Raw genomic sequence first — 18,769 nt, 5'->3', positions numbered from 1 at the left:
CACGAAAGATTTTAAATGGACTTGACTAGGGAGAGTTGAAATTAATTAATTCAAGGACTTGACGTACCTTAACCTAGTTAGATCCGTTTAGCCTGGCATCACGACACTCTGATAGGTTGAGCAGGGAGATATACATGGGAATCTACCGGTCAGATTAAAATAACCCGTATCTAGAACTGTGGATTAATTTCCTCGATGTGCGGATTCTGTCCTTAATTCCGGTTTTCATGGGGTGACTGGGAAATTCCGATAAAATAGGTCTATAGAAGGTTATTTTCTTGCTTTCTATCTGTTACTAATATGTTTCCTCCTCTACGTGATCGAGAGATCTGACCTGGACTGTAACATATGCAATTATATCTCTCTACATCTTCTCTCTATACAATTCTTTCTATCTATTAGCCACACAATGTGTCCTTTGCGTGACTCATAATCCGACCTGGTACACGGTATATGCAACGTTCTCTTATCAATCCATCTAAAACTTCAGTTAGTCATATGTTTCATCCTTTGAGTGATTGGAAGAGATCCGACCTAGATGTACAACATATGCATTCTAAATCTATCTTCTCTCTTAATAATTGTCTGCTCACCCGGTGTAATGAGTATTTTGGAAGTCCTTGATGGCTGGGGCATGTAAGGAAGCGGGAAACACGTTCTAGTACAATTAAAAATGAACACATACAGGTTGTCTGTAGATCTCGCTGCTCAATTCAGATGGACAACAATATCTTTGGTCATCGTCAGCTGAATGGTCCTTAAGGAATATTATATACGAACTTAGGATCACATGGTCTTGTCACTTATAGTATGTCCTAATTTTGTCACAATTTCTCGTGTTTAAGTGGACCACAATACCGGCGATCGACCATATTTAGACATGAAGGAAAAGGTACTGATAAACGGATTAAGGCTGTCTATCAACTTTGATCCCAAATATTTTTGTTTTTGTTAAATTTTTTCATAGTTTTCTTTTAGGCACAAATTTAGGGGGAGAATTAAAAATTAATTAAAAAAATAAAAAAATCAGAAAAGTTCAAAAAGCAAACAAAAATCAGAAAAATTCAAATACAAAAAAATTAGTGTTATTCCTGTTTTATTTCTTGTTCAGAAAAATCAAAAATCCAAAAATATTGTTGTTTTTGTTTTAATTTGTGTGATAAGTTTTCTTTTAGTTTTGTTTTGTCTTGAAAAGTGATTGCAGATGTAGATGAAACTCGTGGAGTTTGTGTTGAAAATTTCTGAGCCAAAGCTTCATCCGTGATCATTGAAGAATCCTCATTCGAAGGAGCAAGAAATGAAGATTATTCTTTCAACATTCAATCTTTGAACCCCAGAAGCAAGGTGAAGCTGAAATTGAAGATTATGTGACAGATTGCATTGAAGCCTCCTCAATCATACTGCTATCTTAAACCTGCTGAAGTGATCCAGAAGATTTGTTCTCTCTAAAGATTCTCAAGCTGAAAGCTCTATCTTTCAAGAATCAGTACGTCAAGCCTCCTCACCCAATGGGCGTGCAATGTCAAATTCTAAAGAAAGCCCAACTGCTCAAGATGAAGTCAGTCATTGAAGATTCATCAAGTTCATCTTGAAGTAGTGAAGAATTTGAAGATTAATGTTGAAGCCAAGCTCTCGATGAAGATTGACAAGAAAAGCCAGCTACTTTTTAAGGGGAGCTTGTTAGATCAATTTAGAAAAGAAAGTTATAAACCAATGGGGAGATTGTTTGGTCAAACATATGGTTTATACTTTGCTTTTCTAGGAAATTGTATTTTTATGTAATAATTTATGAGTTTACTGTCAGGTTTATGGTCAGGGAGGTGTTTACGGCCGTAAACCCTGTTTACGGCCCGACCGTAAACCCATTTACGGTCCATGTTCACCAAGCCCATATTCCCATAAATTAAAATTCTAAGTTGTATATTTTATTTGGAGTTAATTTATTTTATTTTTATTTTTAAATTATTTATTTATTTTATTTTGTTAACTGTTAAAATCTAACAATTATTTTTTGTTTTAATTTTAAATTTTGCAGAGTTAATTTTAGTTTATTTTTAATTTTAGTTTTAATATTAATCCTCAAAAATATTTGTTTTTAATTTTTTGAAAAATATTGGACTGTGTTGGATCCTGCCTTATACTGTACGGTCATCAGGTAAATGAAAGCTAGGTATAAAAGGAGGTTTACAGCCGGAATCTTTATCATTTTTTTGATTTCGGCTGCAAACTCTCTCACACACTCTCTCCTCGAAAAAAATTCATCGATTTTTGCAAAATTAATCTGATAGTTTTGAAGGTACTGCGTTTTCGACTAGGAATATGCATTTCGTGCTGTGATTAACCATGTTTTGAGGCTAAAATCGACAAAAAAACGAAGTGTCAGAGTTTAAGGTCGAAGCTTACAACCGTAAGGTGTTTGCGACCGTAAACTCCCCAAGTGGTCATTAGCATACTGTCAAGGGTTTACGGCCGTAAACCCTCATTGACCACAAACTTTGACTTTGACCTAATTTTCAATTTAAAAAAAAATTATTATTAATTCACTATTGGGCTTAAAATTAAATTATTTAAAACGTTATTTGTCTTACTTGGTGCGTTTTAGTGCAGATAAGATGATAGCTTTAAAATTTGCAGATATGCACAATCTGGCTATGGTTCTCGCTGATCCTCCATTGACCTATGGGGACTTCAAATTGATGATTCACGGGTTACGGTAATGCTGTCTGGCCTCTGCCATCATAATGAACACGGTTGTCTACCAGAAGATCATTTGGGAATTCTGGCAAACTCTCAAAATGACAAGGGATGATAATGGAGCTGTCACTGTGAGTGAGATCGTTCAGCGATGCAAGATTGTTATCGATGAGACCTTTGTGAGAGAGACTTTGCTGATCAACAACCTTCCGACCTTTCCCACGGAGATTGGTATTAGTGATGCTCAAAGAATATTAAGGAAGATGGGATACGAGGCCGATTTTCCACCAACAATGAAGAAACGTTTGCCGCCCTATTGGAGATTTCTAGCCCACGTGTTCGTGAGTTGTATCTCCGGCAGAAGGTCAGGTGCCAATGAGATATCCCTGAGAAACACTGGCACTATTGTTTCTCTTGCTGCGGGGATCGATTTCAACTTTTCTAGGTTTATTCTGGACGAGTTTGTGGTAAACATTAATGCCACTACTCGGGATACTTTCCTAATGTACCCTCGATTCGTTCAGCTCTTCATCAATAAGCAGTTTCCCAATATGGTGAAGGATGGAGAAACACTGGATATGAAGTTTTTGGGTCCTCACACCATTGGACTCTTTAAACAAAACCTTAAGGGGGAAGGTGGTATTTCAGGGGTTGTATCCATTGGTCAAGTTCGGACGATTTGCTAAACCGAACGAAGCAACCAAATCACATGGATCGTTAGACAAGATTTCATCCGAGCATACTTCATTGGAAAAGGTTATCTCAGAAGGAGGTGTGGTCATAGTATCGGATCAAGAAGGAGAGGAGAATGCTGCTCATGCTGTATTAGTTGCAGAGGAGCATAACCTACAAAATGTTCAAGTTGAAGGAGACTACAGTGAAGAATCATCTAAGAACACTGTCGAACCTAATCAATTTGAAGACCTTGATCTTATCGGCTTTGATCAAGATGACATTCCTGAGACTTTTGGAAGAAATGATGATTACTTAACATGTGTAAATCTCAATACTTTGCTAGATAATGTCAGTGATGTTGCTATCCCAGCAATGGAGACAAGGGAAAAGGATGACGTTTTTGATTTAACCCCATTTCTCAAGAGCAAGTGGTTAGTTCTTTAATTCCTACAGTAACAGTGTCACGGATTCCTCCCCTTGATAGTGCATTACCTATATTTGAACCACTTCAAGATGATCAACAAACAGACCAGTCTGTGCAACCTCCATTAAAAAGAAGAAGAAGAGATCCTAGGGTTAGGCTTCTGGACTATGGCCTATCTCAAGGCGTGCCCACTACTCTAACTACTACTCCAGCTATCGTAACCGCAGAACCATTTAGTGAAGGCCCTAGTGCCGTTTTTGAAACTGGTGGCTCCTCTATACCACTAGGGTTCTCTCCCCCAGGGGCAGATCTTGAAGAAGCTTCCATTCATTTAGCTCAGTTTTTGGCTCAAGAGCAAACCGCTGCAACTGCTTCTAAGGCGAAAGGAATCATTTTTAATGAGGGTCAGTCTAGAGATGAAGATTCTATGATCGACGAACTTCAGAAAAGAGTAAATGTGCTTGATTAGAAAAACATTGAACTCGACATCCAGGTTGAAGATCTTCTAAGTGAAAATACAAATTTAAATATTCAAGTCTCTGATCTCAAAGAAGATGGAGCTACAAAGACCAAGCAGATTTCTGAGCTCCATGCTCATTTCAATCTTTTGACCTCCAGCTACTTTGATCTAAAGAAGAAGCTTGAAGAAGATTTTGGTGTTAAGTACAAGACTACTGCTGATGAATATAAAATTGATCTTCACTCTCAGGCTCACCTCATTGTTGTGCCAACTGTTGATACCTCACGGGTGGTGAATCGCTTCGAAGAAGAACCTGCCCATGCTCCTCACGTTGCAAAGATAATCAGAGACAGACAAGCTGAAGCAGCTGAGAAGGGACAACTCTTATTCAAGAGGAGTTCCGATAAAAATACACTTGGGAACAAATCCACAATCACTGTAACAGATCTCGAGGCCGCAAGGTTTAGAGACACGTACGGTGATAGGTCGGGAATTATATCTTGGGGTTTTTATGATCCCTTGAAAATGTGGATTGTAAGGATAAAGAGCGGTAATAAAGAGCTCTACAAGGATAGTCATGACTTTAATTCTTGGACCAGGGTGGATCTTTTGAAGCTGTCTCAATCTCCCTTCTCAAATCCAACAAACAATCAACAAGCAACCAACTTCAAACATTTCCTGGAAGACCAAGTGAAGAAGGGATTCCCATCAATGAAAACGGTTGAATCTGTGATAAAGCACTATCCAGATGTCATTGATCCTAAAACTGGTCATCCCCTCCAGGTGGTGATGTGGTCTGCTACAAATCAGGTCAAACAAATTCCAGTGCTTCAGAGTTATCCAGATGGATCCTTGAGTTCAATGCTTTACTGGGTATTTGATGAGACAACGACATCTGTTGTCATCAAGCTGAAGGAAGGATGCATTCGTCTATACGACAGAAGGGATTTGTTCCAGTTCAGAAAATGGGACATTCATCACTTGAGCAATTTTCAGATTCAAGTTGCTGAGGAGATTTTCGAGTCGGCTGAAAAAGAGTACACTGCGATGGTTGCTGAGATTATTAATAAGAGAATGTGGAATGGATCCATGGGGCTAGATGATATAATGATCGTGAACAAAGATTGACCTAAAGCCAACACCAAACTAAGGGGGAGATTGAAGGGTCTAATTAGTGGTTTGGTCTAGGTTTTCTACGTAATAGGTTCTTTTGGTAAATTGATAGATTGTAGTAGTTTGTGTTTAGTTTACGGCCACCGTGATGAGTTTACGGTCGTAAGCTGTTTACGGCCGTAAACCCAAGGCCGGCCCATGATAGTATATATAGAGGTTTGCTAGGTCTTTTGTAGTTGTTGATGCCTCAATACTCTCGGCTCCTGTAAACCGGAAGTTGTACCAGACGTGATTCTAATAGAAAAACGTGTGCAAGCTTGTTTGTTCTCTATTCTACTTGTTCTTTATTGCTAACTAATTGTATTTGCTGTTTGATCACTGGTAAGATCCGTTTTAGGACCTTACAATTGGTATCAGAAAAATTCAAAAATTAAACAAAAATAAGAAAAATTCAAAAACAAAAAAATTAGTGTTATTTCTGTTTTATTTCTTGTTCAGAAAAAAAATCGAAAATACAAAAATATTTTTGTATTTGTTTTAATTTGTGTGCTAAGTTTTCTTTTAGTTTTGTTTTGTCTTGAAAAGTGATTTTAGGTGTAGATGAAACTTATGGAGTTTGTGTTGAAAATTTCTGAGCCAAAACTTCATCCGTGATCATCGAAGAATTCTCAGTCGAAGGAACAAGAAATGAAGATTATTCTTTCGACATTCAATCTTTCAACCCCAGAAGCAAGGTGAAGCTGAAATTGAAGATTATGTGATAGATTTCATTGAAGCCTCCTCAATCATGCTGCTATCTTAAACCTGCTGAAATGATACAGATGATTTGTTCTCTCTGATGTTCTCTTTGAAGATTCTCAAGCTGAAAGCACTATCTTTCAAGAATTAGTACGTCAAGCCTTCTCACCCAATGAGCGTGCAATGTCAAATTCTGAAGAAAAGCCCAACTGCTCAAGATGAAGTCATTCATTGAAGATTCATCAAGTTCATCTTCCAACTCATCTAGGTTACTAGATGGAATGCTACTTCCAAATTTAATTCATAAACCATCCCTGTCGTTTCCAACTTTCATTTTTTTTAACACTTTTAACCCCAAAATTAAATTTCCTTTATTTTTAAATTCCTTTTTCATAAAAATAAAAAAATAAATAAATCAATAAAATAAAATAATAGTTTTTAATTTTTGACTTTTATTTTTAACTTTTGACTTTAAAAAAATTGACTTTGACTTTCAGGTTTGACCTTTGATTTTAACCTTTGACTTTCTCGTTTGACTTTTTTTAGTTTGACTTTTTAAATTTGACTTGGAAGGTTGATTTTTGCAGAGAAGGGCATTTTTAATTTTTAGTTTGACGTTAACTTTTATTTTAGCTTCGACTTGTGCTTTTAATGGCTTTTGAGGTCAACAACGGAATTGAAGACATGAAAGAGAATCGTTAGGATATGTTAAGACAAAATTTCAACATGTTCAACTACATTCCCGGAGAAACCCTAGAAGCTCAGTTACAACGATTTACTACACTTACTACTGAGATGAATATAGTTGGGATCTTCTTGACTAAGTTAGAGATAAACAAAAAGCTACTGAATTCACTTCCGAAATCGTGGGATATGAACGCGGCTACCATCAAGAAGACAAAAGATCTCAGTCGTCTTAGTATTGCTGATATAATTGAAGAGCTTGATGATTTGAAATGTGGAGAAGCAATGAGTTCTGCAAACATCCCAGTAAATGAAGTTTCATGTACCCCATCTTGTGAATATACGATTAAAATTCTTCGTGAACATAATGATTTGCTAAAAGGGGAAGTCGATGACCTAAAATGCGAAGGATATCAACTTAGGAAAGGGCAGAAACCCCTGAAGGCTGAATTAGAAGCAAAAACCAAAGACTTTAGGAAGCTTCGAGAAGAGTATAGCAACAAGTGTGAAAATTATGACTATATTAAGAGACAACTTGTTGTTGTAAATGAAGAACTTGACACTTCGAAGATTAAGTGTGGAAAAACAAATGTTAGTTTCAAAAATTATACTGCCTCAAGTTAGACAGTCGAGTCCTTATTTGAAAGCCAATTAAAATTCAAAGATAACCAAAACAAGGGTCTAGGGTATGATAGTGTTCCTCCACCTTTCAATCATAACTACACATCCATCCATATGATACATGAAGAAATTGATAGGGAGGAACATCTTCAATATGGCAAACCAGCTGGATTTGTGTCAGGAGGTATTCAGATTGAAAATACTAATTTTTCTACTTCATGTGTAGGTAAAGTAGCAGAGGATGAGAACAAGGAGAACACCATTGAACAAACCAACACCTCCTTGAAATCTGAATCTGTTGCTTCAAACTCAACTGCTTCTGATCAACCTGCTGTTGAGAAATACAAGCCACGAATTCCAGTGAAACAGAGTGCCTGTTGTAACTATGCGTGTAGGAAAAGCAAGAGACAATGCATGGATATGCCACCAGGGGCAGGAAGAAACAACTTTACAGTGAAGAAAAAGACTTGTTTTCACTGTGGAACACCTGGGCACATTGCCATAAATTGTCCTAATTGCACATACATTCCCTTATATGCACAAGGCTGGCAGAACGCACCAAGTGGGAGATACTTCAAAAGAAACCTTTCCATGTCATGTTCAGACAATGGTGACTGGAATGCTCAGAAGGCCAAGAATCAAATCCACAAGGCAAAAAATCAGAATCCCAATGGCAAGAAGGAAATGCCTGCCAAGAAGCCAAATCCAAGAGATGTTCCAGTGAAACAAAGAACGGCTAAGTCAAAGTCATCTCGAAGATCGGCTTCAAGTTCCAAATCAAGTGTCGAGGCACCTATCGGATCGAAAAAGAAATGGGTTAAACCTAACTACTAATGGGTACCAAAGGCTCAATCTCCTAAATCTCCTAATGATTCTAATATTTCTACATCTTCTGTTTGTGATAAACAGGACATGTCATGGGAGAAAGTATTGTGTGCTGATGACAAAGGTCGACCCAGTTTCAAAATGGACTGGGTTCCAAAGACCAACTGATCCCACTCTGTGTCGGAGCAACTATGGAGGCATATCATTAGATTTGAGTTTGTTGATAGTAGCTGTTCCAGGCATATGATAGGAGGCATCTCTCAACTATGCAACATCTTGACCTTTGCTTGAGAGTATGTGTCCTTTTGCGGGAAGGGAAGAAAGGAAGGGATCACTCATGGTGTTAGTGCTTAATGATGTGAAGAATTTTTGGATTTGTTCTAAGATTACGCGTGCTGTTCTTAGACCTTCTGGATGAAAATTCAATCGGTGACTTACGGTTTGAATTTTCTTCTCTATACTCCTGAGTTTTTCTTAAGCTGATTCGATTTAAAGACTATTTTTTGTTTTAGGATAGTTTAAATTTGCACATTTACTTTCGTTTCTCTTCTATGCACAAATTTAGGGGGAGAAATAACAAAAATAGAAAATTTTAAAAAAAATCCAAAAACATTAGTAAATCAGAAAATCAAAAATATGGTGTTAATGGAATGTGCTTGCAGGAGATGTTTTGGGAAGTGAAATAATCATGTGATAACCAACGAGTGACACATGGTGTGATCTGAGTCACTGCTTCTTCCCCACGCCTCGCCACCAAATGGTGACACGTGGCTAACAAACGCCTAATGTTTATCTAGGGAATGCCCCACAATCAGCATATTTACAACCTATAAATAGAAGGCGCAAATAACTCCATTCTTCACACCTTTCTCACCCATTATCTCCCAAACACCCCCAAACTCTCTAAAAGTTTCCGTAGAACCTCCTAGGTGTTTGTAGCGAGTTTCGGAGCTCCAGAAGGCATCGAGAAGATTAGCTTTCAACTTAGAAGTTCTGCCCACGTAGAGCCCGGTTCCTAGCTAAACTCCCTTGTAAGTGAGTTCTGCTTACCATACTTTAAGTATAAATTATGTTTAAGTTCATTATCGTTATTATGAACCTATAAACAAGATTTATTAGTGATTTCAATTCATTATACTGATTGATATACTTACACGGATGATGTCTAGGCTGTGATTTAGTGAGGTGTTTAAAGTGAGATGTCAAAAGAGAACTCGTTATAGTTATTATGAACCTATAAACGAATCGTCTTTTCTAGTCGTGAAATTGGAGATGTCACAGTTGGTATCAAAGCATTAGTTTAAGCGAATTAGGAATTCTAGGAAATTTTTAGACTTAAACTTATAATGCTATGTGATGATTGTGAGATGAGTGTCTTCTATATTTAGGAAGTATATGCCTGAATAGACACGAGCACTAACTTATTTAGGGAAGATGCCTGAATTGCTTTTATGTGCTAAACGATTTATGCTATAAAATGCCTTATATGCTTTATGATGCTATCGTTTGATCAGATCTACGGCCTATTTCCGACCAGATTTGGAAATTTTATATGCTCAGGTTTTTAAATGTTTAATGATGGTATTAGAACTGGCATGTTACTTTTTAGAGTAATAAGGAGGCTTACGCGTCTAAACCTTCTCTATCTTAAATTTCTCGTCTTGAATATCTATTACGGTGTATAGAACGTCATGATAATGACTCGTACCAAACTGAGAAAATAGTGGAAATAAGAAAGCTGATGATAGTGAATGATACCTATCGGAAGATACCGTAACAGAGGTATCTTTCCTTTAGAATGCATCTAACAAATAATACTTCTAGTATGGGAGAATTACACTTTCGATTAGCAGAAAGAAAGATTTTTGGTACAATCCATAAAGTTATCCCATCATCTGGCATTTCTACCACCAAGCAAGTTGAAGCAGAATTGATGATTGAAGATACGCATGGAAGAAGTCGTAGTATAGTCTACATAAAATTTTATGATTGTTTAGACACATTGGTATGTGTTAGAAATTGTTTTTGCGATAATGACTTGGTGAACTGAGAGGAAATACTTGGGATGAGTATAAGTAGGTGTGAAAGGTAGTATAGGCCTATACTACCGGAAGCACAGGACTCACACTTGGATCAAGGAACGTTACAAGGTTAACAAGGCACTAATAATTAATTTTGTTTTGTTCATATCTGTCGCTATCATCATTTCAGAAATGACTAAGAAGATGATTGATATTCCGACCCTAGTGATCATATCAAATCGAGTTCGACTAATATAAGTATGTTACATGGTTCGAAGAACCAAGTTTGATGTAACAACCGACTTAATCCAAAAGATTGAAGTAAAAGATAATCGAAGCGATCAATAGAAGTATCGCGATCCTTGTGCATACAGAGAATGTCCAAATCCGACTTCATTTAAGGAAGTTATGAATTCTCTAAGATTTTGCATAGTTGTATACAATCCAGAAATTTAATTTTAGATCGATCGATTTAGCCAACACAGCCTAAAAGAGAATCGATGATCTCATTAATAGGAGTTCAACGATATAAAGACAGTCGAAAACGGACATCGGATGACCAAGTTATGAATTTTTAATGGACTTTAACTATCTAAGCCTATTAAAATATACCTTTAAAAATATATTCAAAATTAGCTGATGGAGTCTAAGTGAATGTTGTAGATCCTGTCAAAACCTACGCATGGATATAAAGAACGTCAAAAAGAGAGCTCGTATGCAAAAGTTACAGATTTTACAAGATAATTAGTTTTTGGAGTAACCAGTGAGTGACACATGGTGCGATCTAAGCGACCGCTTCTTATCCCCGCCTTGACACCAAATGGTGACACGTGGCCAACAAATACCCAACGTTTAGCTAGGGAACACCCCACATTCAACATATTCAAAGCCGATGAATAGTAGGCACAAATCCCTCTATTCTTCACACCTTTCTCACCCATTCTCTCCCAAACACCCCCAAACCGTCTAAGCCTTTCCCTAGAACCTCCTAGGTGTTAGTAGTGAGTCTTGTACTGCCAGAAGGCCCCAAGAAAAAGTGTTTTTGGCTCAGACGTTCTGCCTGCACAGAGCCCGGTTCCACGCTAAACCCCCTTGTAAGTGAGTTATGCTTACCATACATTAAGTATAACTTATTTTTAAATTCATTATCTTTATTATGAATCTATAAACAAGATTTATCGGTATTTCCAAGTCATTATACTGATTGATCTACTTACAGGGATGATGTCTATGATGTGATTTAGTGAGGTGTTTATAGTGGAATATCTAAATAGTATACTTCATATACCAAACAGGCCCTACCTCCAATATGATCCTACCTAGTTGTTCATTACTTGATAGATCATGAAAGTAGACTTTGCGTTAATGATGAATCTAGACTAATAACTAGTTTCAATAAATATTAGACTAAAACGTAGTGATAATAATACTAGGTTTCGTCAAAAGGAAAAGAGAGTTGCAAGAAGCAAAATGATGTCCGAGTTTCGAGTCGTCACTTTATCCAGGGAGTGTATAGTCCCATTGATGAACATGATTTTAATACAAGTATTAAATATATGTTTATGTGAAAAATATTTGATATTTCCTAAAATACATGTTAAGAGCATATCTGATAATATATGATGATTTAGGATACAAAATAAACCTAAATTAATTAAGATTGAATATCAGGTAGTATATTCTTATGAGTACGGGTGAGATATACTTGGAGGGTAGAACTTTCAAAGTTGTCATTGATCTGAGAGCAGGGATTAGACATTGTCATTCATCCCTAGTCTGAGAGTATGGAGAGGACATAGTTATTTGTCATTAATCTCAAAGCAGAGATAGTTATTTATCCCCAGTCGAGAGTTTGGAGTGAGCATATTCATTTGTCATTGATTTGAGAGAATGGATTAGACATAACTTATCCGGGAGTATGGATCGTGTTGTTTTGAGGATCGATGAGATGGGGTAAAATTTCTTATATGAGGTGAAATTGTATATTGCAAGTTATATATATATATATATATATATATATATATATATATATATATATATATATATATATATATATATATATATATATAACATTGCGGGATTGAAATCCCTATGTACTTACGAGGTTTCCTAACCTGTCCTACTTAGTTTATTGTATCACAGGTGGCTATATGAAAGATAGATTTTAGTGATAGATTCACGGAATATTAGGCCGCTAATTTAATTACTTCATGGCTTATAAGATTTCTCTTATGCTTATGTTTCTGTATTGACGATAACATCCCAATGTTTTAATATAAATAAAATACATTTTTCGAAAATGATTTGATAATATCATTATCATGTTTTCTGGGAACAAATTCTGCAATACTACTTTTCAAATAGGTTACTCTGATTTTTAAATAAGCATAAATGAATCGGTCTTTTCTGGCCATGAAATTGGGGATGTCACAGTTTTGTAAACAATTATGGTTTTTGGTTGTTTTTGAAAAGTTAAAATGTATTGTGATTTTTGGGATGTAACATGGAGGCTGATGAAAGGTAGAAGATATAAAGTTAAGGATGTTTAAATATGGTCCAAACCCTAAATATTAGGGTTAGGGACTTATGCACGTATGCCCAATGTACCAATTTGTATATGCAACATACTCAAGGCCTGCTTAAAATTACGAAAATGCCATTGTTGGCCAATTTTGCAAGTAATTCACACCCAAGGACTAAAATGCAATAAATTCTCATACTTAGGGTTTAAAATGGAAATACCTCAATATCAATATGTTACATATGCGTTCAAGAAAGTTTACCTAAGAGGGTGTCCATTTAGGGATGAGTGGATGAAGTGATTCTAATACTTTTTTGAGAAGCAGTTGTTGTGGAAACAAACTTATTTCTTTTTGCTATTAAGACACTTCCTTCGTGATGAGGCAAAAAATGTATTTAGGTTGATCTTACTCGATGGGAGGTCTTTTATTGCCCTAGACTATTGAGAGTCAGTGGTGTTCAATAGAATATGCCTTTTGGGTGTATGAAAGGGAATGGTTGAATCTTTTTGTTTCTTGTCTTTCTTCTTCTTCTTCTTCTTCTTCTTCTTCTTCTTCGATATGTGGTTTCCTTTTGGAGGAGTTTTTTCGACTTTGGACCTGGAGGCTTTCTGGATAGTTTTTGTCGAGGATGGGGTAGGACGTTCCGGTATTGGTTCATCCGTATCCTTCATACGTTGGGCAAGAATTAATGAATATATTAGAAATAGATCCATAAGAGCAGTGGCTAGACATTTGGTGGCTCCAAAGACAACTTGATCTGGAACAAAAATCCTTTTCATTTAACGAGTTTGCAATTGAAGGGTTTTGAGCATTCTAACACTCCTAATGTGTACATGCAACCCTAGATACTTTGGATCTATGTTTTCTCTATGATACATGCATACATTCAATATTCCAAAGCATCATCCTAACTAGCATACAATGGAGTATAAACAACATGAAATACAAGTTAGATGACATTCGTTTTAGTGTAGTTGAAGTTTTGGACCTTTAAGAACTTAGTGCCCCAAGTGTTGCACCTCAAATGGAATCGCACAACACCACCAAAAAATGGAGGAACCTGAGAAAATGTCACTTGCACTCATAAAATCGGCTTTCCCTCTTGTGTTTCCACTAGTTACTCCATACTTCCAATTTCATTAGCTAGAGGGGTTCTTATATAGTGTGGCAAACTAGGGTTACACCACGTCAACCCTACTGACTTTCCATATCCCTCATGCTCCATGGGTTAAAACCTCCTTGGAGTATCCATGGGATACCAGTTACCACATGGATTTAGCCCAACATGAAGAAATATTGATCATAAGCCCATTTTATAAGAATGAATGATTTACCAAATCAACCCCCTATATTTAATTAGTCTCTTTTGATCACAAAATTAATTCTTGATCAATACTAATTAAATAATATGATTTCATATTAATATATTAGAACTTAAATACATTAACAAACAATAAATAAACTCTTCTCAATTATCCATCCTTTAGATTGTTCCGATGCCATGCAACCTAAATAGACCATCCTACTCTCGGGTCAAGTACATACTAATAATAGTTATGGGCTTAGACACCTAATCCAACAGTCTCCCACTTGTATTAGTCTAATAACTATTATTGCAAGCATGACTCCAACCCGACTAGCCATCGTAGCTCTTAAAAGCCATTGTCGAACTCTGACCTAGTCAATGACGCGTTCATTAGATAAAGGATCTCAGATTCCTGCAATCTATATATCATATGGACTGAGACATGGATTATAATCATTCTATTTGTCCATTGGTTGTTTCTGGATTCCCGATTTATGACGAGCGACTAGTTGAACAAATCAAATCAGTCCAGGCTTGGCCAAGCACTTAGGGGCATCATCACTAAATCATCGAGGGGCCCACATATATCACTTTTATCCACATGGGGTAAAAGGAATGGATAAACTTTTATCCAAATGCTTGCTCGTACTTACTCATGAAATTACACACAACAATATGTTTTATAACACCAAGTTACTGGTAACTACGTCAATGTGCAATTGACTCGTAACTACAACTCACACATCTCTGTTTCAAGAATATAAGATATTCTCGTCTCACAATCACTTGTGATAAAATACATGAAGTGATTCAGATGAGCGTGGGTTGAATCCAATACTCGAATTTTATTCCAAGAGTACTCACACACACTGCATCCACTTTGTCCTAGACAAACTACAGACCCATCCATGACAATCTTGCCTCAATACCTACTTCCAAAGTATGATCGATTGTGGATGGTTTGAATAACCTAGTTATTCGGGAAGTCAAAACATACAAAGTGAAACACAAGAATAATACTAATCCTATATAGCCCCAATGATTTTGAGTCATATTGATTACTTATTATTTATTTTATAATGTTTCGAATAATCAACTTAATACTTGAATTAAAACAATATTTATGTTATGCTCCAAGCATGCATACAATGTTTGTCTAAACAATAGCTATGCCATGCTTCAAGCATTCACACTATGTTTGTGTATGGTCCTTACTTTGTGAAATAGATCGATTGAAAAACATTTTAGTGATGCTCATTTCACAATTCCAAATCCTTATTGCAAGTGTGAATTCCAAATTCTTGTCACTGCTAGAAAGTGTTAGATTCTATACTATCATGCATTGATTCTTTTGTAATGTCTAGGTACCAAAAGTCACAGAGACTTGACCAATGATACTACGAAATATCCCTTTGGAGATTGTTACAAGACAATTCCATGGAAATGAAGTCTTAAATTCAAAGTATAAATCCTTCTTGCATAAAAGTTTCTAACTTTCTCATCTATTCTTCAACTTCCAATATGGAACCATTCAATATTGGCCCTACGACACCTCATTATTGATAGACTCCTGTTTATTCATAATAATGTCAATATGGTCCATCCATTATTATACTTCCAACTGTCCTTAAGTGATATGTGTATTTTTATACATATTTTTATATATCATATCTTAATATGTTAGCCTTTATTATTCTTATTTAGAGCTAAAATATACTTAATATTCATTTAAATATTCAATTACAATTGAAATGGGAGCCGAAATGCAAAAAGAAGAGAATGGAGTTGAAAAGATGCAAAAAGGATATTGTTGGCAGATTGACCCCTCTTCAGTGTTTCGTGTATACCTGATGACTTATAAGTCCAATTGACCAGATTAAAAACTTTCTGAAAACTAGACGAAATTTCCTACGACTTATGTGAGGGGGCCATTTTCTAATTCGGCATTTATCTTATCCAAAATCGGCCTTGAAGGTGAAACATAAAAGCTGGATGGAAATTCTTTCCAAGTTACTTATTCCCCAAGCACCACTTACCTTATTTTTATTTGCTTAATCCCTAAGCCACCATTAGTTTCCTTATTCCAATCCAACTATAATATTCCATATTAATTCCATCTCCCTTCAACTATAAATACCCTATATCATTCCACCATTTTCATCATCTATTATATTCCACTTCGACTTGTGCAACAAGAACACTTTGTAGCTTCCGTTTTGAGGGTCTACAAGGCGGCCAGAGGGCCGTTAAACTAATATGGAGCAAATATCTAAGGGATTGGTGAGCAGATTCATGTAGGTAATCATGTGGTTTGTTATCATGACCATGTTTAGCATTCCATTATGATTCCATTATGTGTTTACTTTCTAATTTAGGTGTAAAAACCATTTGCTTTGTGTTTATGATTAGATGAAACCTTGATTTATAGATTAATTGCTATATTGGATTGTTTTATTTATGTTTAATTTATCTTGTGAAGCTTGTTAAAAGATCCTTATGTGTTAATGACAATTATTTTCTATTAATTATTAAGTATATTGAGTTGTATGAACATTTGCTTGATTGCTTGCCTCTTATGATTTTGATGACCATCAAGATTATATGCCTAGGAATAGTGAAGGTGAAACTAGGGTTAACTAGAAAATAATTAAATTAATTGAACCAACCACATATGAGTTAATTGAACCAACAAATTTGATTAACTATTATTACAAGTCTTGCTTGATACGAAATGAACACTAGGAAGCATGTTAGTTTAATCAACTGATCACTGTTTGAATTGACTTGTTTTCTAAAGGATTAGTAATAATGAACATGAAACTAATCATTTTAGAAATCGGTGAACATGAATAAATAAATCTTTGATTATCTATGATTTTAAGGTGTAATTTGTCTAAACCAAAGTACCTAAAGAGATTTGACTTCCTATCAGTTTATCAAGATTTGCGATTTAGTTATTCGTTTTTGGTTTAATAAAACATTTATTTATTCCTTTAGTGTGATTTGTAAACTATAATCAAATAATTTAAATTAATTCACTATCGTTCCCCTTGTGTTCGACACCCTTGCTTACCAAAGCTATACTATACTCGATCTGGTTCACTACATGTAAGGTGTAGTTTAGATGCGATAAATTAGGAATTATAAATAAAAAACTAGTGCATTAAATAATCACATCATTAAGCCACTAATCCTTGGCAAACCTTAGATTATCCTTAACAGTTGTTTAACCACTTTAGTCATATCCATTTCTATTCCTTTTCCCTCTAAATGCCCTAGGCATTTGGAAAATTAGAACACGAGAATATTATAGCATATGTAATCGATCCTATACCCTAAGTATATGGGAAACGATTCATAATGTCTAACATAAAGACATGATACTTAATCATTCTTTTGATATAATATTTCTATTTGTCATGTTCTCAAATTTTTGATTATGAAGAGGTATATCGTAATCATAACCAAATTTTGAGAATGAAATTAACCTTTCCATATATAGAATTTCCTTATGTTGAACCATTCCAACATAACATTCATATATATTGACTAAATGTTATTAAAATCTCAATCTAATCTTTTAGAATTGAAATGAAGTACAATTTCCTCTCCCTTAATTATAGCAAAACAACTTTTCAAACTCTGCAAGTTCCAAATTGAAACTTTTGTTTTCTATAATTAACATTGCTAACTTGCAACATTTACCATAATTGATTATGCTCCCACTAGCATAATAATTATTATCTTACTAGCATAATACTTATGCTCCAACTAGCTTTGACATGTGGTCAGAAATCAGCTGGACTTCTAGAAATCAATACTTATTGACTTTTTTTTTACCAAAGTTCAGATTTTTGATACGAGATGATTCGATAAGACTTTATCTAGGCTTCTCAAACTCACACACTTTTCCGTGGATAGCTCACATGTGTGTCTAAACAATTGAATAACTTATAGCAATAAGTCTCAAATGTTTAGCCCTTTTTCTATTTCTCACAATTCAAATTATGAAAAGGGATGTCGTAATCATAATTGAATTGGAGAATAAAAATATCACAATTCTATCTCCTTAAAATCTACTTAGTGAAAGAGTTTCCCCACAATAATTTTCATGAATTGGAGAGAAACCTTGTGACACTTAGATTTTATGGTGTATATGTTCCTATCCATGTGAATTTGTCAAAACCATAATGGCGAGACAAGGTTAGTGACAAATTCAAACTCATATGGACTGAACTCGTTCAATCTTAATTTCTTGCCACTTGGCAACACAAGGGCCTACCATGTCTTCAAAGTTGTTAAACACCTTACCCTGATTGATAAATGAAACTTTCATTGATCTAGGTGCTTTGCCTTATGCAAACAAATGAGAACCCATAGAAATCACATGCATAGTCAACTTTAACTGGAATGAGCACATAAATAAGAATATGTCAACACGATAGGTCACAAACCTCAAGTCATGTGCTAGTGATAAAAAATAGGTTTTATTCTTAATTAGTTCTTGAAACTTGTCAAGATCTTTATGAATCCCACTGACCTCTTGACATATAATATTCTCTTGTCAAGAATCATTCCTTGACAAAACAAATATTCAAGAGTTAATGCGGATTCTTATCAAGATAAACACTTCATACAATTGGTCTTAGTTGGTCTCTGTCCTTACCAAGACATCACAACTTACCA

This window comes from Lactuca saligna, chromosome 4 (assembly GCF_052625555.1).
Source record: "Lactuca saligna cultivar CGN05327 chromosome 4, ASM5262555v1, whole genome shotgun sequence".
Classification (NCBI taxonomy): Eukaryota; Viridiplantae; Streptophyta; class Magnoliopsida; order Asterales; family Asteraceae; genus Lactuca; species Lactuca saligna.
Note: the sequence above shows the minus strand (reverse complement) of the source record.